The sequence below is a fragment of the Ostrinia furnacalis genome, unplaced genomic scaffold, assembly GCF_004193835.3.
Source record: "Ostrinia furnacalis isolate ACB-3 unplaced genomic scaffold, ASM419383v2 OfSCF1126, whole genome shotgun sequence".
Lineage (NCBI taxonomy): Eukaryota > Metazoa > Arthropoda > Insecta > Lepidoptera > Crambidae > Ostrinia > Ostrinia furnacalis.
Genome location: NW_021131365.1, coordinates 643,231 through 666,469, shown reverse-complemented (window position 1 = coordinate 666,469; position 23,239 = coordinate 643,231). Strand labels below are relative to the sequence as shown.

The 23,239-nt window shown below is 34.7% G+C and overlaps 1 protein-coding gene across 1 annotated transcript in view; it reads left to right on the top strand.

Moving 5' to 3' along the window:
* The first annotated feature begins 9,485 nt into the window (after positions 1-9,485).
* Positions 9,486-23,239, top strand: part of PsGEF (Protostome-specific GEF) — a 61,083-nt gene continuing 47,329 nt past the window's right edge. Inside the window, exon 1 of the mRNA XM_028302475.1 lies at positions 9,486-9,692. The gene's annotated coding sequence lies outside the window, so the exon portion shown is untranslated. The remainder of the gene's footprint in view (positions 9,693-23,239) is intronic.

Sequence of the window (23,239 nt, the reverse complement as noted above, 5' to 3'; positions counted from 1 at the left end):
TTTTCATTATTGTTGTATTTCCAATTAGTTACTATAAATACAGGAAATTCTTTAGATTTTGCAAATGTCCTCCGTGGTTGAGGATTCCGGGTGAAGCTCGCTTCCACCTTCGGTCTGATTATCACTTAACATCAGGTGAGATATAGGGCAGGAGCTTCCTCGTCGTGGATAAAAAAAAATTACAATGTTTTATTGCTAAAATTGTGTAAAAAATAAAACACTTAAAACAAAATTAGTTAATATATGTTGAATATTTTACTATAAACCAATTTAAACAAATTGAATGGTCCATCAAATCCTCATTCAAAATATAATTACAAAACTCTTTGAAACGTTAATTACTGCCGTGTTTTGTAATAAATCCAATGATTAGTTTCAATTATCTAAACAGTTCACTCTCTTCTAGACCGCAAAATACTAACTAAGTATCTTTTGTTTTTTCTCTATTAAGTTTCTTCACAACCGTGTTTTGTTTTTATTCAACGTTCACTCACTTTTTAAGAGTAAATTATCAACTGTCTTTTGTTTTTTCTCTGCATCGAAGTTTGTTGCTAAAACTATTTTTGAGTGCTTATTGTGAACTTTGAAGATATACATTTATACAAACATACACAAAGATTTTAAACCACTAGTTTTGTTGGTTTTCTGTGATTCAACCCTTTCTGCAAGAGAAAAAAACTATCCATGATTCTTTTATCAGAACCAAACGGTACTTTCACATGTAAATACTACGAGGGTTACATTATTTCGGTAAAGCGCGTAAATTGGGTGTTTTCTCACGTCGGGGGTTAATTAAAGCCACCTGCGCGCGCGCACCGGAACGATACTTGTTTACAATTGTTTATTGCGATAGTGGAAATGTATGTGGGCAAGTATGACGTATGAGGAGACGGGTTGAGTACGCCATAATACAATACTTCCCATCACTGCAAAGCTTAACTTCTTACTTTAACTTAAACAAACATCAAAAATATTTGAAACTCCATACAAAATTCACCGGTTATTGTTAAAGTAACGGTCAAAGTAAATTGAAGCAACTCAGCCTTAGTGTTTCTTTACGAGATCGAATCAGAAATGAGGAGATCTGAACAAAAGCCGCTGATATAGCCCGATGGATTAGCAAGCTGAAGTGGCAGTGGGCAAGGCACATAGTACGCAGAACTGACGGCCGATGGGGCAGCAAGGTTCTGGAGTGGAGGCCACGTGCCGGAAAACGCAGCGTAGGACGTCCGCCCTAGGTGGACCGACGACCTCATAAAGGTATCAGGAAGGCGCTGGATTCAGGCCACCATCAACCGGCTATTGTAGAAATCATTGGGGGAGGCATATGTTCAGCAGTAGACATCCTATGGCTGAAATGATGATACCCAAACAGAAAAAGTATTTACTTGCAACTTAAAGCTCTAGAAAGTGTCCTTTTGTGCAGTAATTAGAAAAAAACCTCTATTTTCAAATCTTTTAAAAACTGAAAGTCAGGACTTGACAGCTGGGAGAGAAAATTGTTAACAACCTCAGCTTAAGTAAGTTGTACTTAATGTGGAGTATTTAAGATAAGTTTATATTTTCCATATCTACAAAGATGGCAGAATAAACTATGAACAAATCAGAACTAATGCACAAATATGTATTTTTTAAGTAACGATCTTCCCTCAAATACGTATTCTAAAAAAATTAATACGAGTTATTCTCGAATAATAGACTAAAAATGTTAAAAAGATAGCGCACGGAACGAATCGCGACTCCATAATTTTAAGCATGACGCAGTTATGGCAACGAATTCAAAAATATCAGTTGAATTTGGGGAAAAAGTAGGTACTATAAATCGTGGAAAAGACGATGGCAAAACTAATGGAGGATATTTTTTGAAAATATTTTAAAGTTTATTTTAGTAAAAGCTACTGTTTTTTAGTTTGTGAATAGCTTTTTTGTATGAAATTATGAATGGTTTACTATCCGTGCTAATATTTCAAATGTTGATGTAACTCTATCTCTCTTTTTGTTTCCTTTTCACGCTTAAAATACTGAACCGATTTAGATGACATCTGAAAGGTTGTGATCCCGATAAAAAGATAGTTTAAGTATGTATAATATGTATGTATTTACAAAAAAAAGTACCCATAGTACAAGCTTCGCTTAATTTGGGACTAGAAGCGTAGTGTAAAATGTCAAAGGATGTCTTTCTGTCATGACCGAAATGCCCTAAAACGAGCCCACTATTATTAAACTACAACTAAAGGATTTTTATTAGAAACACAAAACACACAACAACACAGAAACAGTTCATTGACCAAAGGACAATGTTCATTTCTGGCCTGGCGTGGACAAGCTGCTAATGAAAATATGAATTTTCCAAAAATTTTTAATTAATTTTTAAAGTATTCACTTAGTGTAACTTTGTATCAATTTGCCTTTATAAAAATCCAATTTAAATAGTACTTTATGTGATAATTACAACTTCCTGTCTTTAACACTCATTTCAGTGTTGCCAAAATGAATCTTATCGGTAAGAATCGATTCATATCGATTGTTGTTCGACTATGACAATTATTATTTTTTTAAATACGTATTCATTAAAATGACATTTATAAAACCTTTTTAATATTCTAATAACACTACCAAAAATATTTAAATAACTAAATGAAACCTTATTTCACACACACCTCATTATACACCTTATTTCGTGTCATCAAAAATACAATCGATTTTTATATCGATTATTTTTATTCATCACCACATTATTAGCATGGCAACACTGAAAATATTGTCACAGCTGTTATCTGTCATTCGCTTTGTTTTGTATTTTTCATCGTGAGTGTTGTTTAGTTCTCAAAACCAAGTTTTTGCCAAAATAAAAGCAGAAGAGTGTTGTATAAGTTTCCCTTTTGACGTCTTTATTTTTTTGACCATGGTCCTCGATGCTTCCCTTCCCGATGACCCTGGCATACTCTCGAACTACGAATCTCACTCAACCAATGACCAATGGCTCACTTTCGGACATCGAACCTTGCCTAAACGCCGACCACGGCTTACGTATGGACTCCGACCCGAGCCCCAATGTTAACCCCAGCCCGATTTTGGATAATGCAACTAGCAATTCCTCAACAGACAGACAGACAGACAGACAGACAGACAGACAGACAGACAGACAGACAGACAGAGTTACTTTCGCATTTATAATATTAGTTGGGATTACCTACATGGCCAACATACCTTTCAGCATCTTTGGGAAGCGAAAAAAAAAGATAAATCCGGTAATTTATCTTTGAATTTAAACACCCGAACGCCGCACAATATTTATTTCTCTTTATGTCCATTTTTAAATAATACTTCGATCATAGAATTATAATCATACTAAAACGCAAGCCAGCGTCCTGACGGGCGAGCGCGTGACACTCGACTGATATAATACCCGCCGGCGGGGCGCTTCGCTGTAGGTAATTATCGGATGTACCGCGCGGAGTGAGCCAGGCCTGGTTACGGTTATAAATTATGATTTTTAAAAGGCAATAAAACTACAACATATTCCTTAACTTTTATCATGCAAGCTTGTTATTCTTCAGTTGCATCGAAATAAAGAAATAAGGTAGAGCTTAATACAAGTCTAAGCTCATCTTATAAATACGCGTCACCGTTGTGTATTTTCCGTCCAACTTAACGGGCGTATTATTTGTGTGGCCATCGAGACCGGGCCAGTGGCAACTGATGACAGTTATACTTGTTTTTGTTTTTTTGTTCTAATTTATGACTGCGAAATTGAGGTTTTTGCACAGAATGTACTTCAGACTATTTATTTTTGTTGCAAATTCACCCCTATTGCCAGGAAATAAGAGTCCAGTGTTTACGTTAACATGCCGTCTACATTGAAGAAGTAAGGAAAAGATACATTGGAAAGTTTTTGTTTGTGACTAAATTGAATGTAGGAAGCTACATTAATTGATTTTTCAGGTACAAACTTGGAAAGTCACTTATCAGGTCACCTGTGAACATATTGATATATCTCATAAATAAATAAAAATAGGTAATTAAAGAAGTTTTTTGTAGTCAGCTATAAAGTGGAATCTAAAAATGTCCGAGAGAAGCACGCCAAAATACATCGTGCGTGTTAATGGGCAAAGTTATAATTTTTTTGACGTTTATGTGGCAAATGTCAAACGTAAGTATAAAAGATACCTACTTAATTCATTACATTTACCTAGTAACTTTAGCAAATAAAATAAAAAACTAGTTACCTACTTTGTTTTTTCTTAACCCAAATCGTATAATGTCCCGTGCACTAGTCCGTTATGCGTGTTGCGCAGCGGTCGGCGGGTCAGTGGGTTCGATTCTCGGCAATTAAACGATTTGCTCGCCCTATATGGAGTAGGAATGTCTTGGAACTGGATTAGATGTATCATGGTGATCGATCGTTGAGTTGCAACGAAGTAGTATATAATTATTATTTTGCTTGATCTCGTAAATTAATCCTTACATGATAAGTTTCAAAGAATGTAAACAAGTACCTACCACCTACTTTGAAAAAGATTTGCTCACTTTTATAAATTACAAAACATTACACAGCTAAAGTAGCAATGCTCAAATTCAATAGACACACATTTTATGTCATTGACAAAAGCATGCCTCGTCTCAAGAGTTTAAAAAGTAAAACTGTAACGTTGGTAACTTATTGCAAGGGCTTACTTCCCTTTACGGTACACTCGTTTTGTCTGGAACAGTAAATTCCAGAGCCGTGATTCTGATTTAAGATCATAAAAAAAAACTTTCGCAGTTCCAATACAGGGCTACCAACCGTTTGGATTCCGGACGGACTGTCTTTGGTCCTTATAAGAATTTGGATCCGTGTGTGGATTTTATGTTGTCTTAATAAGATTTAGACACAAAATGTTTTAAAAAACTACAACTTCTACATTAAAATATTGGGAAAATTCAGTTATTTCACGCGATAAATGGGTAATTATTTTTTGCCCGCGTGCAATAATGCATCGCGATGTTGTGGCAGTTGACAAAGGCCTCACGCCGCTCTCCTTGGCGAACGAGAACTGGCGCAAGCCAAAGGTCCTGAGCGTCGCGGATCGGAAGGACGTATGGAAGAGCAAGGAGCTGCACGGGAGGTTCTATCGGGCCCTTACAGGTCCTGATGTAGACCTCCTCGCCTCGGTGAACTGGCTACGCTTCGGTGACCTCTTTGGGGAAACCGAGGGTTTTGCTTGTGCAATTGCTGACGAGGTCATGATGACGAACAATTACCGAAAATATATCCTGAAGGACGGTACGGTCGACATTTGTCGAGCATGCCACCGTCCCGGAGAGTCACTCAGGCATATAATTTCTGGTTGTTCGCATCTTGCTGANGAGCCCCAACAAACACATGATGGGACGAGGATTCATTTGCCCTGATATTGGCCGAATAACAGTAGGTTGCTGTGCTCATGTTATGACAATTTTGTGGTTTTTGAGCTGGGCAAGGTATCAGGAACATGTATTTCCACCTGCCTAGTTCCTAGATAATATTTTATTGACCCATGAGTCAGATTAAAATAATAATAATAAAAAAAAGGTGTTTTATTTTGCTTCTAACCTCTATAGTCTTAATAAAAAAAAATTTTTTTTAAGGACTTGGATACAAAATGATATTTATATTCTGTTTCTTACTGGTATAGACTATTTAATAAATAACAAATTACATGCTGTAATGTCTGTCCACCTCAGGCCAAAGGTCCCATACTAAGTGGGCATAACCCTTTGCGTCCAGTAACGTATCGTAATTTTTTATAAAAATAACTTGAATAAATATTGAAAGATCCATAAAGATTTTTCTATTCTTTCCTCCTGCAATCAGTAACAAACAAAGCACCTGATTCAAGCAATAAAACTACAAAAGCAAACCCCCCAATCAGTGGCACGCTTACATTTTACAGCCACTCGTAAACGAATATAATTCTACAAGTAAGTATCACGATGATATTAATATCATTAACTCATTTACGATATTTTTACGAGGCTGCTGCCGCTGCATACGGTGTTATGGTGCCCTATTGAGAAGGGAGACCCGAATTGACAAGCATGTCTATGGATTTGGGAAAAATAAAAGTATAGATTAACTAGCAATGCTTAGTATTAAAATTTCTTACCTTAAGTAGCTTAGATGGAAGAGCATTCGCCCGGCAAGCGAAAGGTCATAGGTTCGATTCCTGCCTTAGGCAGTTCGATTTTTTTCAAGTTATTTATAATTTCGCAATGCTTGCTAACTCCCTTTTATTTTTATTTCATCGTAATCTCATTTTTTGTTAATGAAAAAGGAAGGAATATGCATAATGTTTAGGCTAGGTACCTATATTGTATTTGGGTAAAGTCAGTAATTTCATTAAACCAAATAAGTAATGGAGAAATGAGGAATTGTAATATTAAACATAAGCACATCAACATGTCCGTTGAAAATATAAATCATTCTTTAGTTTCTTCTATTGTTAAGTTACGGCACAGAATAAGTAATANTAATAAATATCCTTGGACATTTTACACTGCGCTTCTAGTCCCAAACTAAGCAAAGCTTGTACTATGGGTACTAGACAACGGATATAAACATACTTAAATATTAGTATAGAAGTATAGATAAAGCCGCCGGGCTTGGCGTGTAGAGTCCTTTAAAAGACCCGTCAAAATGGCTACCCTACTCGCCTATCCGTAGTAATAAATAAAGGTAATCTTTCCGTTCAATAGTCGTTATTAAATGCCCTTTTATATGAGAAGATATGGCGAGTAATTTATTGTTTCCATACATTGTACAGAGAAAGTTATGGGGCATAAAATTTGGCATTAGACATTTGGAGTACGTAGGATTTGGCAAAGAGGTTCGCTTATGAAGAAATTAAATAATAATTATATTTATGATACCAACATATTGGGATCACTCTGTAGATACTGGATACACTTTGGTACTTTTTTCATAATGTTATTTTGGCTAGTAGTGCATTTGGGTTAGCGTGATTTAGGATAACGTGCATTCGTGCTAGGTATTCAGGAATACGCTGAGTTGCACCACCTAACTTTGATCGTAACTTTAACGATAACCGGTGTTGTTTGTATGGAGTTTGATAGATTTGTGATGTCAAAGTTAAAGTAAGATGGTGCAATTCAGCCTTAGCGTAATTTATGGACAGAGGGAATTGTAATTCCTTCAGTATATATTCAGTTTTAAGGTTTGTTGGTGAATGTATGCGTCCGTGCATTTAGCCTAGGCGCAGACCATCGATTTTTCGTCGGCCGATAGATTAATCGGGCAGTTGATCAGTATGGGCATGTATGGAAGTGCGCACATTACACCGATTGGATTTGGCCGATTCTTCATACAATTTCAAATCGGGCACAGCTATCGGCCAACTAAAAATCGGTGGTCTGCACCTAGTCTTATGCGATAAGTTTGTGCCTACCTGACAATTACTTACATACACTATCAGCATTTTTGTAAGCACTTACTAATACTACTGCCGACCTCTATTTTATCCACCAAACGAACATAAACCCGACATCTAACTCGTTACTTAAAACGATATCCATGTGTCTTTAGTGATGGTAATTTTATCAATATTTATAGCCGTGCCCAAATAATTGTGTTAACCGACATAAAGGGAAACTAACTCTGAAGGCTTCAACAATAGGAAGACATTAAGTCAAGCCGTTTCACCTGTCTTGCCCTGTAATTAGACAGTCGGAAAACATCGACGAACACAAACATTAGTGCGAGAAACATAGATGCTCAAACATTGGTGAAGAGGTTTAAAAATGGACAAAAGAATGATGTAAAAATTAGGGGAAACCGAAGAGAGTTGTACCAGAGATAAAAAAATTGGTAACGATAAACTGTTTTAGGTTAAAGGAATGAACTTTGTTACAACCCACCTCTGTTACAACTCTCCTGGGTCTCCCCTACCTAGTGTCAAACCAAGTAGTACCACAGTGTAAATCTTGATGCCGTTGTCCGTGAATAGGTACAGTTAGATTTGTATCCACAGATATTTAAATTATTTTGCCAATTAAATTAAATACTAGGAGACATTACATGTTTCAACATGAAAAACATCAATCTTTTAAACTGCGATCTCCAACCCGCCTGCCTAGCGTGGAGATTATGGCAAAACCCTCCACTATAGTGGAGGAGGCTCATAGTCCAGCAGTGGACTGTAAAGGGCTGTTGATGATGATGATGATGATTACATGTTTACCTGGATAAAATAATGGAAAAAAGATAAAGAACTTACATTTAAATCGATTTTCCTTATAACGGATTCAAGTAAATAGTTACTATGAATTTATGAATTACTTCATCGGGTTTCATTATTGTCTGCCATGTCTTAGGAAAATTATGAAGGTGTCAGACTCTTTTTTACTCTTTAAAGCTAACATTACCATAGTTTGGGAACCTCAATTCCAATAAAGCAGGTGCGTAACATGCGCGCGAGTCGATGCGATAGCAAACTATCGGCATCCCCCAATTTGTATTGTTTTACAACGTGTTAATAGCATTCCCGACGCCGATGGACTATTACGAAATATTTAAATCCACCTATTAACTTTATAACTAATTCGATTATTTGTTTGTCTTGCTGTAACGGTTGTAGAGCTCTAAATTTTTATGGCGCTTAATACAAACGTTATTTGAATTCCATTCAATTAAAAAAAAATACATATAAAAAAATGGCTCTTTTAGGTACTTCAAGGTTTAAAATTCGATTTAGTTTCAGTCACAGAAATTTTGCTGTAGGTAATGGGTCTAAATGTGTATTGAAATTCCACCAATCATATGCCTGAATCTATGCTTGAAACTGAATATAGTTACAGCTTCGTTCTGTGAAATTACCTACCTAATTGGAGTCTGAGGTCCGTCTTTAAAACTAAGATGAATACCTGGCACTATGTCTAATTTTTTGTTGAATGAATTAAGAACGTTGTACACTGGAACAGGAGAACAGGGTATCCATACAGGGCTAATCAGCACCTTGATTGATGTCAAGTGAGGAATGTTTCTTTTTTTGCTCTACTAATAGAGATCAGTAGTAATCAATTGGTAATCAGTCTTTAGAGATACGTGAAGCTAAATACCTACAAAATACAAACATTACAACGTTATCTAAAAAATGTAGAGCAAGAAACTATTTTTAGATACGAATTCAACTAAAAGTAACCGCTTAAAATTTTGACCCGCATTCGGTAAATTCGGTAATTCGGTAAGTGTTAACTATTTCAATGTCACTATTATCAGCCGTTATCATAGACACGGGTGATCACGTGACCGCTAGATAACGCGCCAAAACAACACGTCTAAGAAAAAAACATCCCCAAAGAAACTTAACGTTCCGCCTTCACAATGCCATTCGCTGTCTCGCTTACGCCACGCCAAAATACGCGTGTGAGAAGGGGACGGGGGAGTCATGTGGCCAAACGTCAGTCCCCAGGTGAGTTCGAAGTTTGAACTTATTCGAACGCGAGCTTTGCGCGGGAAAGCACGTAGTTCGGTGCATCGCGAGTCGCGGTCGGTTTTTTTATTTTTTCAAATTGTGGCTTTGGAATCAAAGTGTATAGTGACTGGAAAATTGCACATGGATTTTGGATATTGTGGAAAATGTTTTGTGTTATGTTTCTGGAACTGTCTCCTGTATTGTGCAACAAATAGGGATTTCTTTTGAGGACACGGAACGGTGAGTCGGGATCGGGATGCTTTGATACGATTGTAAAGAAATACTGACAAATATAAGGAATTGTAAAGGATGCCCCTCGTGTGGATTCCATTGGCGAGTTTCACTTCCCACACAACTGTGCGTTAAAATTCTCATGATCGTTTTATTTCTCTGCAATAATATTGTTGACTAAAAGACACAAAATTTTCACTTCCGTAGTTGAATCAATAATATTTTTTAATTTAAATAATATTATGATTAACATAGTAGTTACACGTGCTCCAACTACTTATAATTTTCAATTAGTATGCAAAATTTAAGTTTAAAACTTACTGCTGAAAGTCTGAAAGACTCTCATAAAACCACGTGACGAGCCGTTACAACAGATAGGTACGCACGGCAACCGATTTAACATAGTTATTTAATGTCAAGTAATATATTTACTACAAGTAAATCATTAAATAATAAAACCATTTCATAAAAATTTGATTCGTTTTGGCTGTCATTAAAATACAATCAAGAGTCATTCGATGTTAAAGATTTCGTCAAAGATAAACATGTCACCTTCCTTTATTTTTAATATTAAAGGATTTATAAGTATTTATTTTGATGGACTATGATGGTTACATATCTATTTAGAAAATGACACATTTTTAGAGAAGTAACGCCTGGCGGAAATAAAAGATAGAATCATCGGTACATATAAATATTAAAAGAAAGGAGGAAATACAGGCTTAGCTAAACTAATTTATGCTCTAATACTTTTATTTGTAATAAGAATATTTTACACTACCCCTTACACACATTTCAAATAGAGAGCTTGCTGTACATTTCTATTCCTGAAAAGTGGTAAAAAGAAACTCAGTCAACTTTATCCGCTTTATGTTTCAAAGTTCTGTCTATTTTCTTTTTTTTTTTTATTTATTTATTTATTTAATTTAATTACAAGGTTAGGCTTATAATCTAACATTTCTTATATCACTAAACATAAAAATGTTTGTTGTGACATTGCACATTCACATTCACACATTCTTATTCTTTACTTTCTTTTTCCTCAATCATATACTAAAACTTATTACTAAACACGAACTATTTTTGTTTTCCATAAACCAACAAACTCCATGACAACTTTCACACATTTTCTCAGGCGTAATCAATTCACAAAAACCCAATCCCATAATTATGTATGATATGTGCATAGCGACTATGGAATTATGTATGGGATCGATGGGCTATGACGATGGTATTTGAAATGCGTAGTATATTGACTTTTAATAGTTTGTACAACCCTCGGTTGGCATAAATGTGCGATCGGAAAAAATGAATTTTTCGCAAACTTTNTGTTTTTATTAAAACGTGTTGAAATTCAGTGACCAAGTACTATGTGAGTTAAACTTTATTAATACCCTAAAACGAAAACTATTAATTGGTAATTTAAGGAGCTGCAAGTTGAGCCCCGTAAAATTCCCTGATTTGTAGAACTACCCTTATAACTTTATGAATTAATTAAGTTAGGTATATTATAATTTGTATAATTTCAGAATAAATAAATAAACAGGTAATCGAATTAAGAGACATCGTAGTTTAATTATTTATTAAATGTCAATTAATATAATAGAGACTAATTAAAAGTTATGTAATGTAGCTAGATACGAATCGGATGCGAATGCAATTTATTTATTAATTTATTGAGGATGAAACACCGTTCAAGTTTACACTGAATTTAAAATATGACTTATTATGACAACTTCCGCAGTTATTAATCAAAACCAACATAAAATTCAATCGATTTACCTCTCTACCCCATTCAGCTCATATTCGCACTTCCTCGCACTTGAAAAGTCAATGAAATTCAAACGCGAAACCTTTAAGGGCCCTTTACACCCTTGAGCGACCCTCAATAAGACAATGGATCACAACAACCACTCTCACGCACTTACAATCAGCCTTTAAGGTCAGTTAGACCCTTAATTAATGCTAGAGTAGGACGGAGATATGGCTTTTCATAGCGCACGAAAGAGACGAGAGAATAATATGAGAATACAGATTATACACACCCCATAGAGTATAAAATCAGCGGACCATGCGCGAGTTTTTGCAGAACTCATACCTCTTTTATTTTTTAGTCTGTGAGAATGCTTTTACAGTCTAGTGCATCTGTGGATTTTTTTAATACTGGAAGAATGATTAGCACGCTATCTTTTGAAAGGGTGGGACCGTGCTTAAGGAAGGTCGTTATTTTCGCTGTTATCTTTTATGAGCATTAATTCTACCTGTACTTCTGAAACTGTCATAATAATTGTGGGAAATGTCATGGGGAAATGATAGAGTGCTACCTTAAACGAGTAATATGAATTCGTGGTTTGGGCAATGGTCATAATACAAGAAAACAAATGAGTAGAGACATTGGAAGTTGTAAGTAATATAAATTACAGAATATTAAACAAAATTGAAAATTAAATTCCATCATAAGCGTAGACTTTTAGGGGCCTCCTGTTACTTCTATCATAAGTATTGCTGGTTTGATTGGTAATCACATCTTTAATTTGATTTGTATAAACTTTAATATACATGACAGCATTTTTGTGTATATTTTTAAAAATCTACAACGAAATTTGCAAACGGGTCTTAAATTATCGTACTTATATGGGATTGGGAAACACATTAATCAATATGTAGAGGAAAGACACTAATTTATACAATTCCTAGTTGTCCCTTCCATTAATTATGCATACGATATTCAAATTGTGGTCCCATGCAATAAAAATCTCCCTTCCATAGTCTTAAAGTCACGTAACAAACAAATATTAATTCCATTGTGACCCTTGCCAATTCAAGTCGAAATTAAAAAATAAAAAAGACAACCTCTTGTCAATGGTCTTTAAAAAAAAATATAAAAACAAATCGTAGAGATGCTACTTCCTTGAGTTAACCCGTTAACCGAACCGTAAAATATTGTATTATCATTGTAATTTATTTGTTTAGAGCCCAATGAGGAGCACGCATTTAATTATGAGATTCAAAGGGTGGCTACAAGGACTTGTTGCTTTTTAATCTGGATGGTTAAAGTGCGCAAAGGCGTATTGTTTTGGGAGCTTGTTTAGTTTTATTGCAGTGTTGTGCTATTATTTTGAAGGATTAAAAAAACAAGTTACTAAAAGTGATGAGTTGCTGAATAAAATATTTCATATGCCTAGATTTAACTGACATAAATAAGACTATTCCGTTCGGAACAAAAACTTCAGTTTAATTAACCATTACCAACAAAAATAAAGTCTTTTGCATTTATAATATGTAAGTACTTAGTTAATTTTATTTTTATATCAGAGGAGTTTTTTCTACACATAATAAATAACTTATTATTTCACATAGTAGAGTCCCCTTCCCACTACTTTATTTAGCGTTTATTTTCGACGTAACAAGTCTCGCCCAAGCTTCAATATCACTTACTAAGCGAGTTTTTTTAGGTCGTCGGTTCACACGGAATCCAAACAGCCAAAGCAAGTGAAAAAAATAACAATAACAGTACGAAATTGTAACGACTCGACGAAGGGGTAACGACGATTGTGTTAGTCGATTAAATCGATTGGAAGATTTAATTTTGAGCCCCAATAATCGATTTGTAGATTTTTTGTGAACCTAATTTCGATCATAAATAATTGCTAATGTGAAATTTGTATTTTTCTTTTCTTCTTTTAATTAAATAGTGCATGATTAATATGTAACATACAAAATACGAAAATAATACGAAATAATTGTAAGTTGTCGGGAGCAATAAATCAATGGTTACAGTTATAATTTGCGATTGAGTACTAGGAAAAAAACCATGTCACATTATATGTAATACATAGGTATATCTAGTATGTATAGTAAATGATTAGTAGCGAGAGGATGACGTTATTAAACTTATTTACATTCTTGTCTAAGAAATTATCACTTCAAATTGCAATAATTAACCCAAATGAATCGTTCGTTTTCCTTATAAAGCAAATATTTCAGAATGTAGCAAAATTATCACATGTAGTAAGTCTTGAAGTTTTCGACATACCTATTACCCTTAATAGGGCGACAGTTACAGGTGCGTTTGCTTTAAGGCTCCTACGTGATGTTAAAAAACTTTTAAAACTCATTTATATTTGCAAGTAGGCTTTTAAAAAGTACACGTACTTTTACACGTGAGTATTAACTCTACCACTGCCTTCTTACAATAAATGGGCCAGTCTTGAGAAGAACAGGCGCAAGAAACTCAGCTACGGGACTAGTCCCAAATCTCGCTACCACTAGTGGTGCAGCGCAACTCATATATGGCCAGGATCTAAAGTTCGACCTTTGAAACCCGACCAGAAAAGTTTGAGTAGGTAGTCCTTAAGTGGCGTAGAAATAAAGCACGTAAATTGTGCTAACGTTATTGCTTAAATTTTAACGCCTCCTTTCAAGCAGCTATTTCTTCAAAACTTCAAATTAGATTTTTAAAACTACTCTAACTCTACTTCAGTCTTAAAGAACACTAAATTCTATTTCTATAAAAATATGACATGTATTTTTACCCCATATACTCCCATGAAATACTAAAATTTCATTACATACGGTACGTGGGACTCTTAACTGTTTGGTAATTGACAGCGAGTGAGTTAAATGCAACATGCTAGCTAATTGGTCTTTAATATCAATGCGGAATCACTAAATGGTTACATTTGGTACGTAGATTCAATATGGCAAGACATCTGGACAAGTGATTTGCCTAGTATGCCGAAAGGTTCCGGGTTCGTTTCTCGGCCGGATCAATTAATTGCTTTTCTTGCTAATCTCCAGTGTGAGTGTAAGTAACTATTGGTGTGTCATTGAAAGATGGCTTTTGCTTAATGTTTTTAAGACAGTCTGTTGTCTTTCTGAACCTTTATGTAATACATTAATTGTGTTTTTACATAGGTCGCATTTTATTTAATGTTTGTAAGCATGGTTTGCGATGTATCACAGAAAACCTTTAACATACGTCTCCCGATAAAAAAATATAACATTTTTTAGTTATTTTACCGACAACATAAGTGCGAATTTTTATGTGTCGATTATTTTTTGTTTTTTGAACCAAACAAGATCTAGCCTAGATCTAAATATTTATTTATGAAAATAAATCAATTCCTTTTTCATGGTCTACTTTTGAAATTCATTCAATTTCAACGGTCGTCCTCAACAAATTCGACAATCGTGTATGTCTTTGCCTTAATTTTTATTTAAACACAATAAATCAACATTTTGAAGTTACAAAACTCTTCCGTCTCTTTTTGACTCGTGTCGGTTTGTATATCGCTATCCCTCTCTTCCATCTAAGCCAGGTGTCCAATAAATCACATGGTTGGCCTCCTGACCTCCGGGTCTTGGATTAAGGGATTTAGTTCCCAGGGCTGCGACCACGACGTGGTGTTAGGGGTTAAATAAGCTGTAGGCATAGACAAGCAGTTTTGGGCTATAGTTGGATGTATGTGATTCAACATTCAACCCTTTCTGTGCGAACTTTGAGTGAGAAAGAAGCTTTTTTGGTTTGAGTTGAGTATATTACATAAAATATTATGTAAGATGTCATAAATCGTTCTCAAAGTACATAAATATTTTGAAACGTTGTGAAATTATATTGTGCGATGCAGTTTTGTAACAAACTGTAAATGAAACCTATAAGAATAAATAAATAAATGGAAATTGTAAAATATTTATTAAATTTTAAACACATCATCATCATTCATCATAACAATTAATCTTTGACTTCAAAGATGCGATTTTTTACTTCAAGTTACCAATTTTTTTTAAGTCTAGAATATTATCATATTTTTCAGATCATTAACACTTTGGCTTCTCTACCTTTGTTGCTATAAAAAAAATCTATTTTACTTTTAAATTTTAACCAAAAACTAGCTTTTTATTAACCAACCGCTTAGTAATCCTCGCTGAAAAAACTATTTGAGAATGGCGTTCCAAGTCCGCCATGTCCGAAACCTTTTAATGTGTTACATAAAAACATTAACACATCGACAACTGTCATTGGCAGGTACTCAGGTAACCGAAAAACTGGTTGTAGAAGAAAAAGAACCCCTTTAAAAACCCGCCATTTCAGAAAAGTCATGTTCGAATGTTTGAAAAGAGAACCATTTTGAAGTTGACAATAGAGCGAGTTCAATTTTTTTTGCACATTCGAAGAAGGCAAAGGAATAACGGCATGCAGCCAGGTATTGTGAATGAAATATCGACTTTCAGTGGGGCATTTCTCATACGCAATTTATTAAAAAAAAGTTTTATGTTATAAAGGTTAAAGCGAAAGTGGTTGTAAAGTTTTACAGCTTATTAATGAAGTACATTGGGATTATCTTTTTGAGTAATATTTATGTTGGTTAGAGTGCGGTAGTTTTATAGCCAATAAATGAACGTTACACAGTGATAAAGACGTTTGATTACTTAACAAGAGAATCGGGAAAGTTCTATGAGGGTAATATTGCACTAATAATACCATTTAATTTACAATAATAAAGATTCATTCTAGATTATTTTACAAAATCTATATTAAAATGCTTTTTATGTAGGTGCATGACCATTTTCTGCCAGAAATAAAAATTATTTTTCGCTGATTTATTTTTCTGCTTTTATTTCTTTCCAGCCAGTTCACTATCTGAAAAAGCAACCTATGAAAAACTGTCTTCTTTTCTGTTAATACCTTTTACTTTCACCTGCTAGTTATACCACGGAGTTTAATAAAGATAGACTCCCTAAATTAAAAGTCACCTATACGAGTATGACCTTCCAGCCCCAAAAGATTACAAAACGAATTATTTCTCAATACTGATTGCGTATTGAGTCCACCGCCCCTCGAGTTTGCTCGTAAATTTCCCACAACGCCGTCAAGGTGCGATTGTTGTCAAAAATAAATCATACCAATAAAAAAAACTAGATCGGAACTCCTTGACAACCGTTACGAATGTTAGACAGGAATACAGTCTTTACTCTTTGGTAAATAAGACCGTTATTCCGTGACCTTCTGAACCTTCTGGATATTCGCACACTTCCTTGTACAATATGACAAAGCAAAGATGCAGGATCTTGCTCCAGATACGACAATGATCTTATTATTCTGATTTAGTTTGAGCGAATCCGAAAGCGATTGTTAAGTGAACAATGCCGAGGGTGCCCTGACATCTGCCAAGATTTTTTTGAGGTCGAAGAGTATAGAAAATTAACCAGCACAAGGTTCTCAAGTCAGCCATGAGTGAGATTGGATATCCAATATGTATGAGAAGAAATTAATTACAAAAACTTTTTTCACTATTTTTTTTTCCAGAATTTAAAACAAAATCATCATCATGCACTCATTGATGCTTGTTTAGTTCTTTTTTCTTTCATTAAAACTATTTTTGTGTATTCTAAAGACTTAATGATGCCTCAATTCTAAAATGTAAAGTAAGCCTAACTAAAAATGCAAATTTCTAAGAATAACCCATAATTTAAAAAATCAATTAGAACCAAAAAGAACATACAGCCTATTATTAAAAACCATTAACAGTCTACCATTAAACAAATAAAAACCAAAAAATTAAACACTTTACCTTTAAAATTAAACAGATAAATCTCAAATTGAAACCACCCCAGTGTTTATATTTAAAATATCGTACAAAACAAACACTCTCTCACGTTAATTACATAAGCTCTAAATAATTAACGAAGCTTGCCCTTTAATTTTACGGCGAATGCGTTTATGTCCATACCTTTCGGGCAGCATTCTTCGAAAAAGTATCTTTAGGAACATAAGTGCTTTTAACGCGTGGACTTACGCCCTTTTAAAACTGCTTAAGTGGACTTAAGACCTTTTAAATTGCTAAAGAGCTAAACGGCGAGGATGTGTGCCCTTTTGAAAATAAATGTTAGCTTGATAATAAGTTTAACCGCAGTTTCTTTGGAACTACTTTTAAGCTCGCTCTACCGTTAAGAGCTTTTTAAATATGATACTTAGTACGTTTTTAAACTGTATTTTCTCGTACTTGAGGTGTCTGTTTATTGAAATATTCATAAAAAAAGACTGATTTAAACCAACACTCTTAACACTGCAGTACACGCGCCCCTTTTTTTACACGAATACACGCGCGGCCTACTCTGGTAAGCCAATTTAAAATCACTGTAAATCAGTTTGTAAGCAATTTATGAATAGTATTAATATGTAAATGATAAAAGTGTTTATTATAGTTATTTTATAAACAAAGTTTCTTTATATAACTATTTGGGATCAAACATTATAAACAGATTTAAAAATTGTAAATTTTTTGGACCAAAATTGCACTCTGAGACCAATGTTAACAAAAAAAAAATACTGAAAAAATATGATTAATTTTTTATCTGTCATAGTATTCATGACTTTCTACTGCCTGGTACACGGAGTAAATCCATTTCTTGCAAGTCTTTCACAATTTTTTTGTCGAGTGATTTCGGGCTTTTGAGTAGACCCGCAGTTTTGACGGCTAATTTTAGAAAAGTGCGCAGAATCTAGCGATCTAAGCTTTACTGGCTTTCTGACAAATTTAGTAAACGAGGCTTTCCTGGAATGCCAGCTCTCTGGCGCAAGTTTTCAAAAAGTTATAGCGTAAAATGTTACCCTGGTCTACTATAGTAGTCCGCGCGTGTACTCTAGTGTTAACATTTTGTACTTTGGTTTCTTTCTAGAGAAACTCTAATTTAGCGAGCATTCGAGGCAAATCTGGATTTAAAGTTTTCTTCATGTTCTGGAAGTACAAACTGTGGAATTATCGAAGAGTTGCGCTACGGTCACGAACGAGTATGTGAAATTAGCGAACGACAATATCGAATATTTGAACGGAACCAACGCAGTGCAAATGAATTCTAAAAAATGCTCTCAAAAAGCTATGGCTAACATTCTAGGCATGATAGTAATATGGTGCCAAGAACCAAAAAATCAAAGACTTCCAATAAAGTTATTTTCAGCATGCTTTCTTTAACTTCTATAACTTCTCCGAAAGAAGACTCCGAAATAAAATAACTTCTCCGGAATGTTCTTAACAACTTAAACTCTGTGGTATGTATCATATAGAGCTTTATTAATGTGCTTTACATCAAACTACGTAAAGATAGTAAACTGTACTTACGGCCTACCTTAAAAAACCAGAGATATTAAATTTTCTATTAAATTACCAAAACCCCTTGATACGTCTGCTAGACTGCCATATGGCGAGATTGTAGATAAAATTATAAATTATAATAGATACAGTAGACGTAAGTTACGGCGTATTGTGGGGGAGGGTTGTTGACCGCTGTGCGTTAGCGCACTAAATATTTGGTTACATAATTTAATATTATTTTAGGAATAAATCATAAGTAATTTTACATATTTTTCAACTTGAACGTCTGTTTGGACATTTTTATAAGCAAATTTTATAGAACTCCGTTTCATAGTTAAGTTTTCACTGATCATCATGAGTATTGCGTTTCAAGACTTCTGTGAAAGGCCGAAATCTACCTATATGGCGAAATCAACTTATTTATTTACAACTTATATGCACACAAAACACAGTAAGACATAATTAATTTATCAGTGTATTAACTGCAATACACGAACTGATAAAGGTATTAAGTGCTTCTATACTTTGAATAATTATGTTGATTCCGGTTGCTCTATGTTTTCATTCATGAATTAGAGCGGATGATTCATAATTTCAGTTTCAGAGTAATACTGAACAATATTTATCAATTTCTGTCATTGTAATATTAAAATAAATTGTTTTTAAGTGCTTTGAAGAATCCACATGCGAAAGCTAGAGCCAATTTAGTTTTTATTCGTTGACCAGCAGACGTACCCAACTACCCAAGTGCCTAACATTTACTAGTTAATATGGAGTCCAGTATAGCATTTTCCAACACAAAATATAAAAAACAAATTGGCGTCCACAGGTCAACAAGTAAGGTCAAACACTCAATATCTAATTGCAGTACAATTAGTAGCACTTATCGAGGCGCGTACGAGCCAGCTGCGTTTCAAGCGGGGGTGCGCGTGCGCATATGAGATGACAATCGATTTTCAACTTTAACACACCGAGATAGTGATTAATATCCTTTGTTATGTCCGAGGCTGTATTGGTAGCACTTCTGGTATGAACTTTATTAGTAGTACTGTAGAGTTTAAATTGATAGGTTCAGAAGTTACACGTTTTAGAGAAGTTCAGGTGATGATGTTTGTCACTTTTTCAACTAGCTTTAGCGGAAGTTAATTAATACTCTCCGAGTAATACTGTTACTTACAATGACCATAGAATCACCATAATGTAATACTTGTAAAGCCTGGTCCGTGAGCACGTAGAATTTTGTCCAATGACCCCAAGCTACCCATCCTTATCGCTCGCGCGTAATTATATTGCTGTGCAAAATTCTACGTGCTCACGGACCAGGCTTCAGTAACCACCTTTAGAAGTTCCAAAACTTACCTGAAGGTGTCCCAACTAGGGTTTCTGCTCGAGCCTTCGCGAACTCGAGAAAACTCGAGAAATTTGGCTTCATTCGAGACGAGAAAAAAATTACCGGAGCTCGAGAATTCTCGAGTTTCAATTTTGAAGCTTTAATACTCTTGAAAGCCTGTTTTCTTAGACAAAAGAAAGTTTTTAATTATTTAATAGGTTTACGTTTCTTTTAGACTGGCCTAGTCTTCCTTTTTTAACTGATTTGATTTGCAATTAATGATCTCAATCGAAACTAAGTAATAATGTTTACCTACGAGTATGCTATACCTATTTATTATGTGTGTTTAACTCTGACTGATTTAAAGACCGAAAAATTTGTTAACTGTCTGTTAGGTTAGGTACTCGTGCCTCCTCGTAAAGTTTATTTAAGTCGTTATCCTAAAGAAATTTAAAAAAATATTAAAAAGTGTTTTTTTGTTTATAAAAAAAAACTATTTATCGTAATTTTGCTACATATTTGGACTTGTGTCCTTTGGAAAACAAGTGATTCAATTGTAGCTCCAGACTTTTTAATGTTATTTATATTTAAAGGATACGCGAATTTATGACTTTTGTTCCTTTAGTTAATAACTAAGTTAAGATTATTAGTTAATATTAATTATGAAAGAAGATTTCATTTTTTGTTAGTTTCCTTACCAAAATAAGTGGTACTAAATTCTAATATTGATTGTTGTGAATTAAAGTAGGTATATTAGATTAAAAAACCTGTGTTTTTATTAAATTTCAACCGATTTCAAGAGTTTTAATTAAAAGACTCGAGACCCGAGAAAACTCGAGATTTTCGCCTCGAGAATTCCCGAAACTCGAGAAAAAAAATAGGTCGAGAAATCAGAAACCCTAGTCCCAACTATCTTCAACGTATTTTGAACTTTATTAAAATTATCTAAGGCTTAAAAATACTTTTCATACTTAGTGGTTAAAGGGACAGTTCCTGTTTGATGTGTTTGCTTTAAGACTCTACCTTTTAAAAGAAAAGAACTTTAAATGAAATGCATAAAGTAATTAATATACGGTAAAGTGTTTTATCATTATCTTAGTTTTCGTTTAACTCACTGTTGGATATTTTGGAGGGAGAGGGGGTAATATGCTTTTGATAAGCTAAATGTGTGAAAGGTCAAGCCGCGGGCTTAAGCTAGTACAACTACAGACTACACATTCTAGTAACAAATAACATGTATTATAAACGCTTTATAAAAGATGCCTCAGCGTTTACATTAAATGTGCTGTTGTCCGTACCTTTTATTTTTACGGGGAAAAAATGCGTTGAATCGCATACCTACCCTGCGGGGACAGGGTAGGTTATGTGGGGCTCACCAAGTCAGAAGGACGAGGCATACCCACTAAAAATACCCCGGTGCTCCGTCACTCGCCTAAGTGGGAGGAGACTGTGGGTTTCCGGACAAAGCCTTCTCTACCACAGCCGTACCTACATTAACTTAACAAAATAACACCGAAGGTTCGATCTCGTTTTAAAGATCACCAATACATCTAATTAGTCAATTACAATAACGCCCGGTGCGGTGCAGGTGCATTTTATTGGCACGCGCTCTTATTTAGTGCCATTAATTTCCATCTGCCAATGCATGTTATTATATTTACTGGGAAATTAAATGACCTTTTTTTGTTCTATCTTGTAGAACATGTTTATTTCTTGTTTTTTCTTACGTAATTTACTCTTAACAACTGTATTTACATCGTTCTTTTATAAAAGTAGATACCTACTTAGTTATTGAACGGACTCAAGATCAAAATTCAATGTAACATGCCCACCATAGGGGCATGCAGAAGTGATAAACTTAGTTTAAATGCTATAAATCGCTGTTTAGTAAGGAAAATAACTTAAAACGTCAGATCTTACTTTGATTCTGCTTTTGATACAATGATAGCTGTAAAATACGTACCGAATGAGGGCTATCGTTTTTATACTTAACAGTTGGCACCCCTGGCGATTGACAGGACCTTACTCTACAGTGGCGCCATCTTGATGAGTGCAAATGCGATAGTCCTCCTACCACTTTAGCACTCACAAGTTGGCGCCACTGTCTTCGCTACTAGCAAGTGACAGGACCTTACTCTACAGTGGCGCTAACTGGTGAGCGCTAAAACGATAGCCCTCATTGAGAACCTCCTTCTTTAGTTGAAGTCGGTTAAAGTGACGAGCTTTTTCAACCTCTAATTTTGACAAACGTCAAAAATCTGTCAAACTCCATACAAAAAACACCGGTTATCGTTACAGTTACGGTCAAAGTTAGGTGATACAACAACTCAGCCTAAAACTTGTTTATTGTATATGATAGGTACTTTTATATGCCAACAAATAACAGAAATATTTCAGCACACCTTTCTAGTCATAAACTAGAAGCCACATACTCGCATATAAAACTAAAAAATGCCAGCCACCAATATGGTACCGTGGGGTCAAAGCTTTGAATAAAACATTAGCAGCGCCACCTGCCGCCAACCGACTAACATTTGGTTCACAACATGTCACTGGTGAGTGGAAAAATGTGGAAATGCGTTACGCGCCATTGGGCGTTTGACAATGACATGTGACCATAGTAAAAGTTTCTTTTTTTTAATCGAAGTCGACAAATTGTGGCATGGGACGAGTTGATGAATGACTCGGTGATAGTTTGGATACGTGCTAAATGTTTTCTTCTTTTTGCAATTGACTTCGTGCTGTTTGCTTGCACATATAGCCAGTAAATAGTGATATTCAAGTACATAATTTATGATTGTAATTATTATTAGCTATGATATAATTGATGATACCCCCTTTATATTGAGTTTCAGTAAAATTTTTCTTCTATCTTCAAGGAAAGAAAAGTGTTTTAATCCGCTCATTATGAAACGTACCTACTTAACTCTACCTTGATAATCAGCCTTAACTAAGCTTCTAATTCAACTTCAGTTTGTGTTGCAATTTCACTTGGTTCATTCGAAGTATCGTTGTCAACGAGAGCTCTATTTTAATAGCTGTAACTGTAACGACTCTTGAGAAAAGAATATTAATTATCTACAAAAACACTCTTCACTTTTAACAATTGAGCTGAGCCCTAAAGGTCCAGA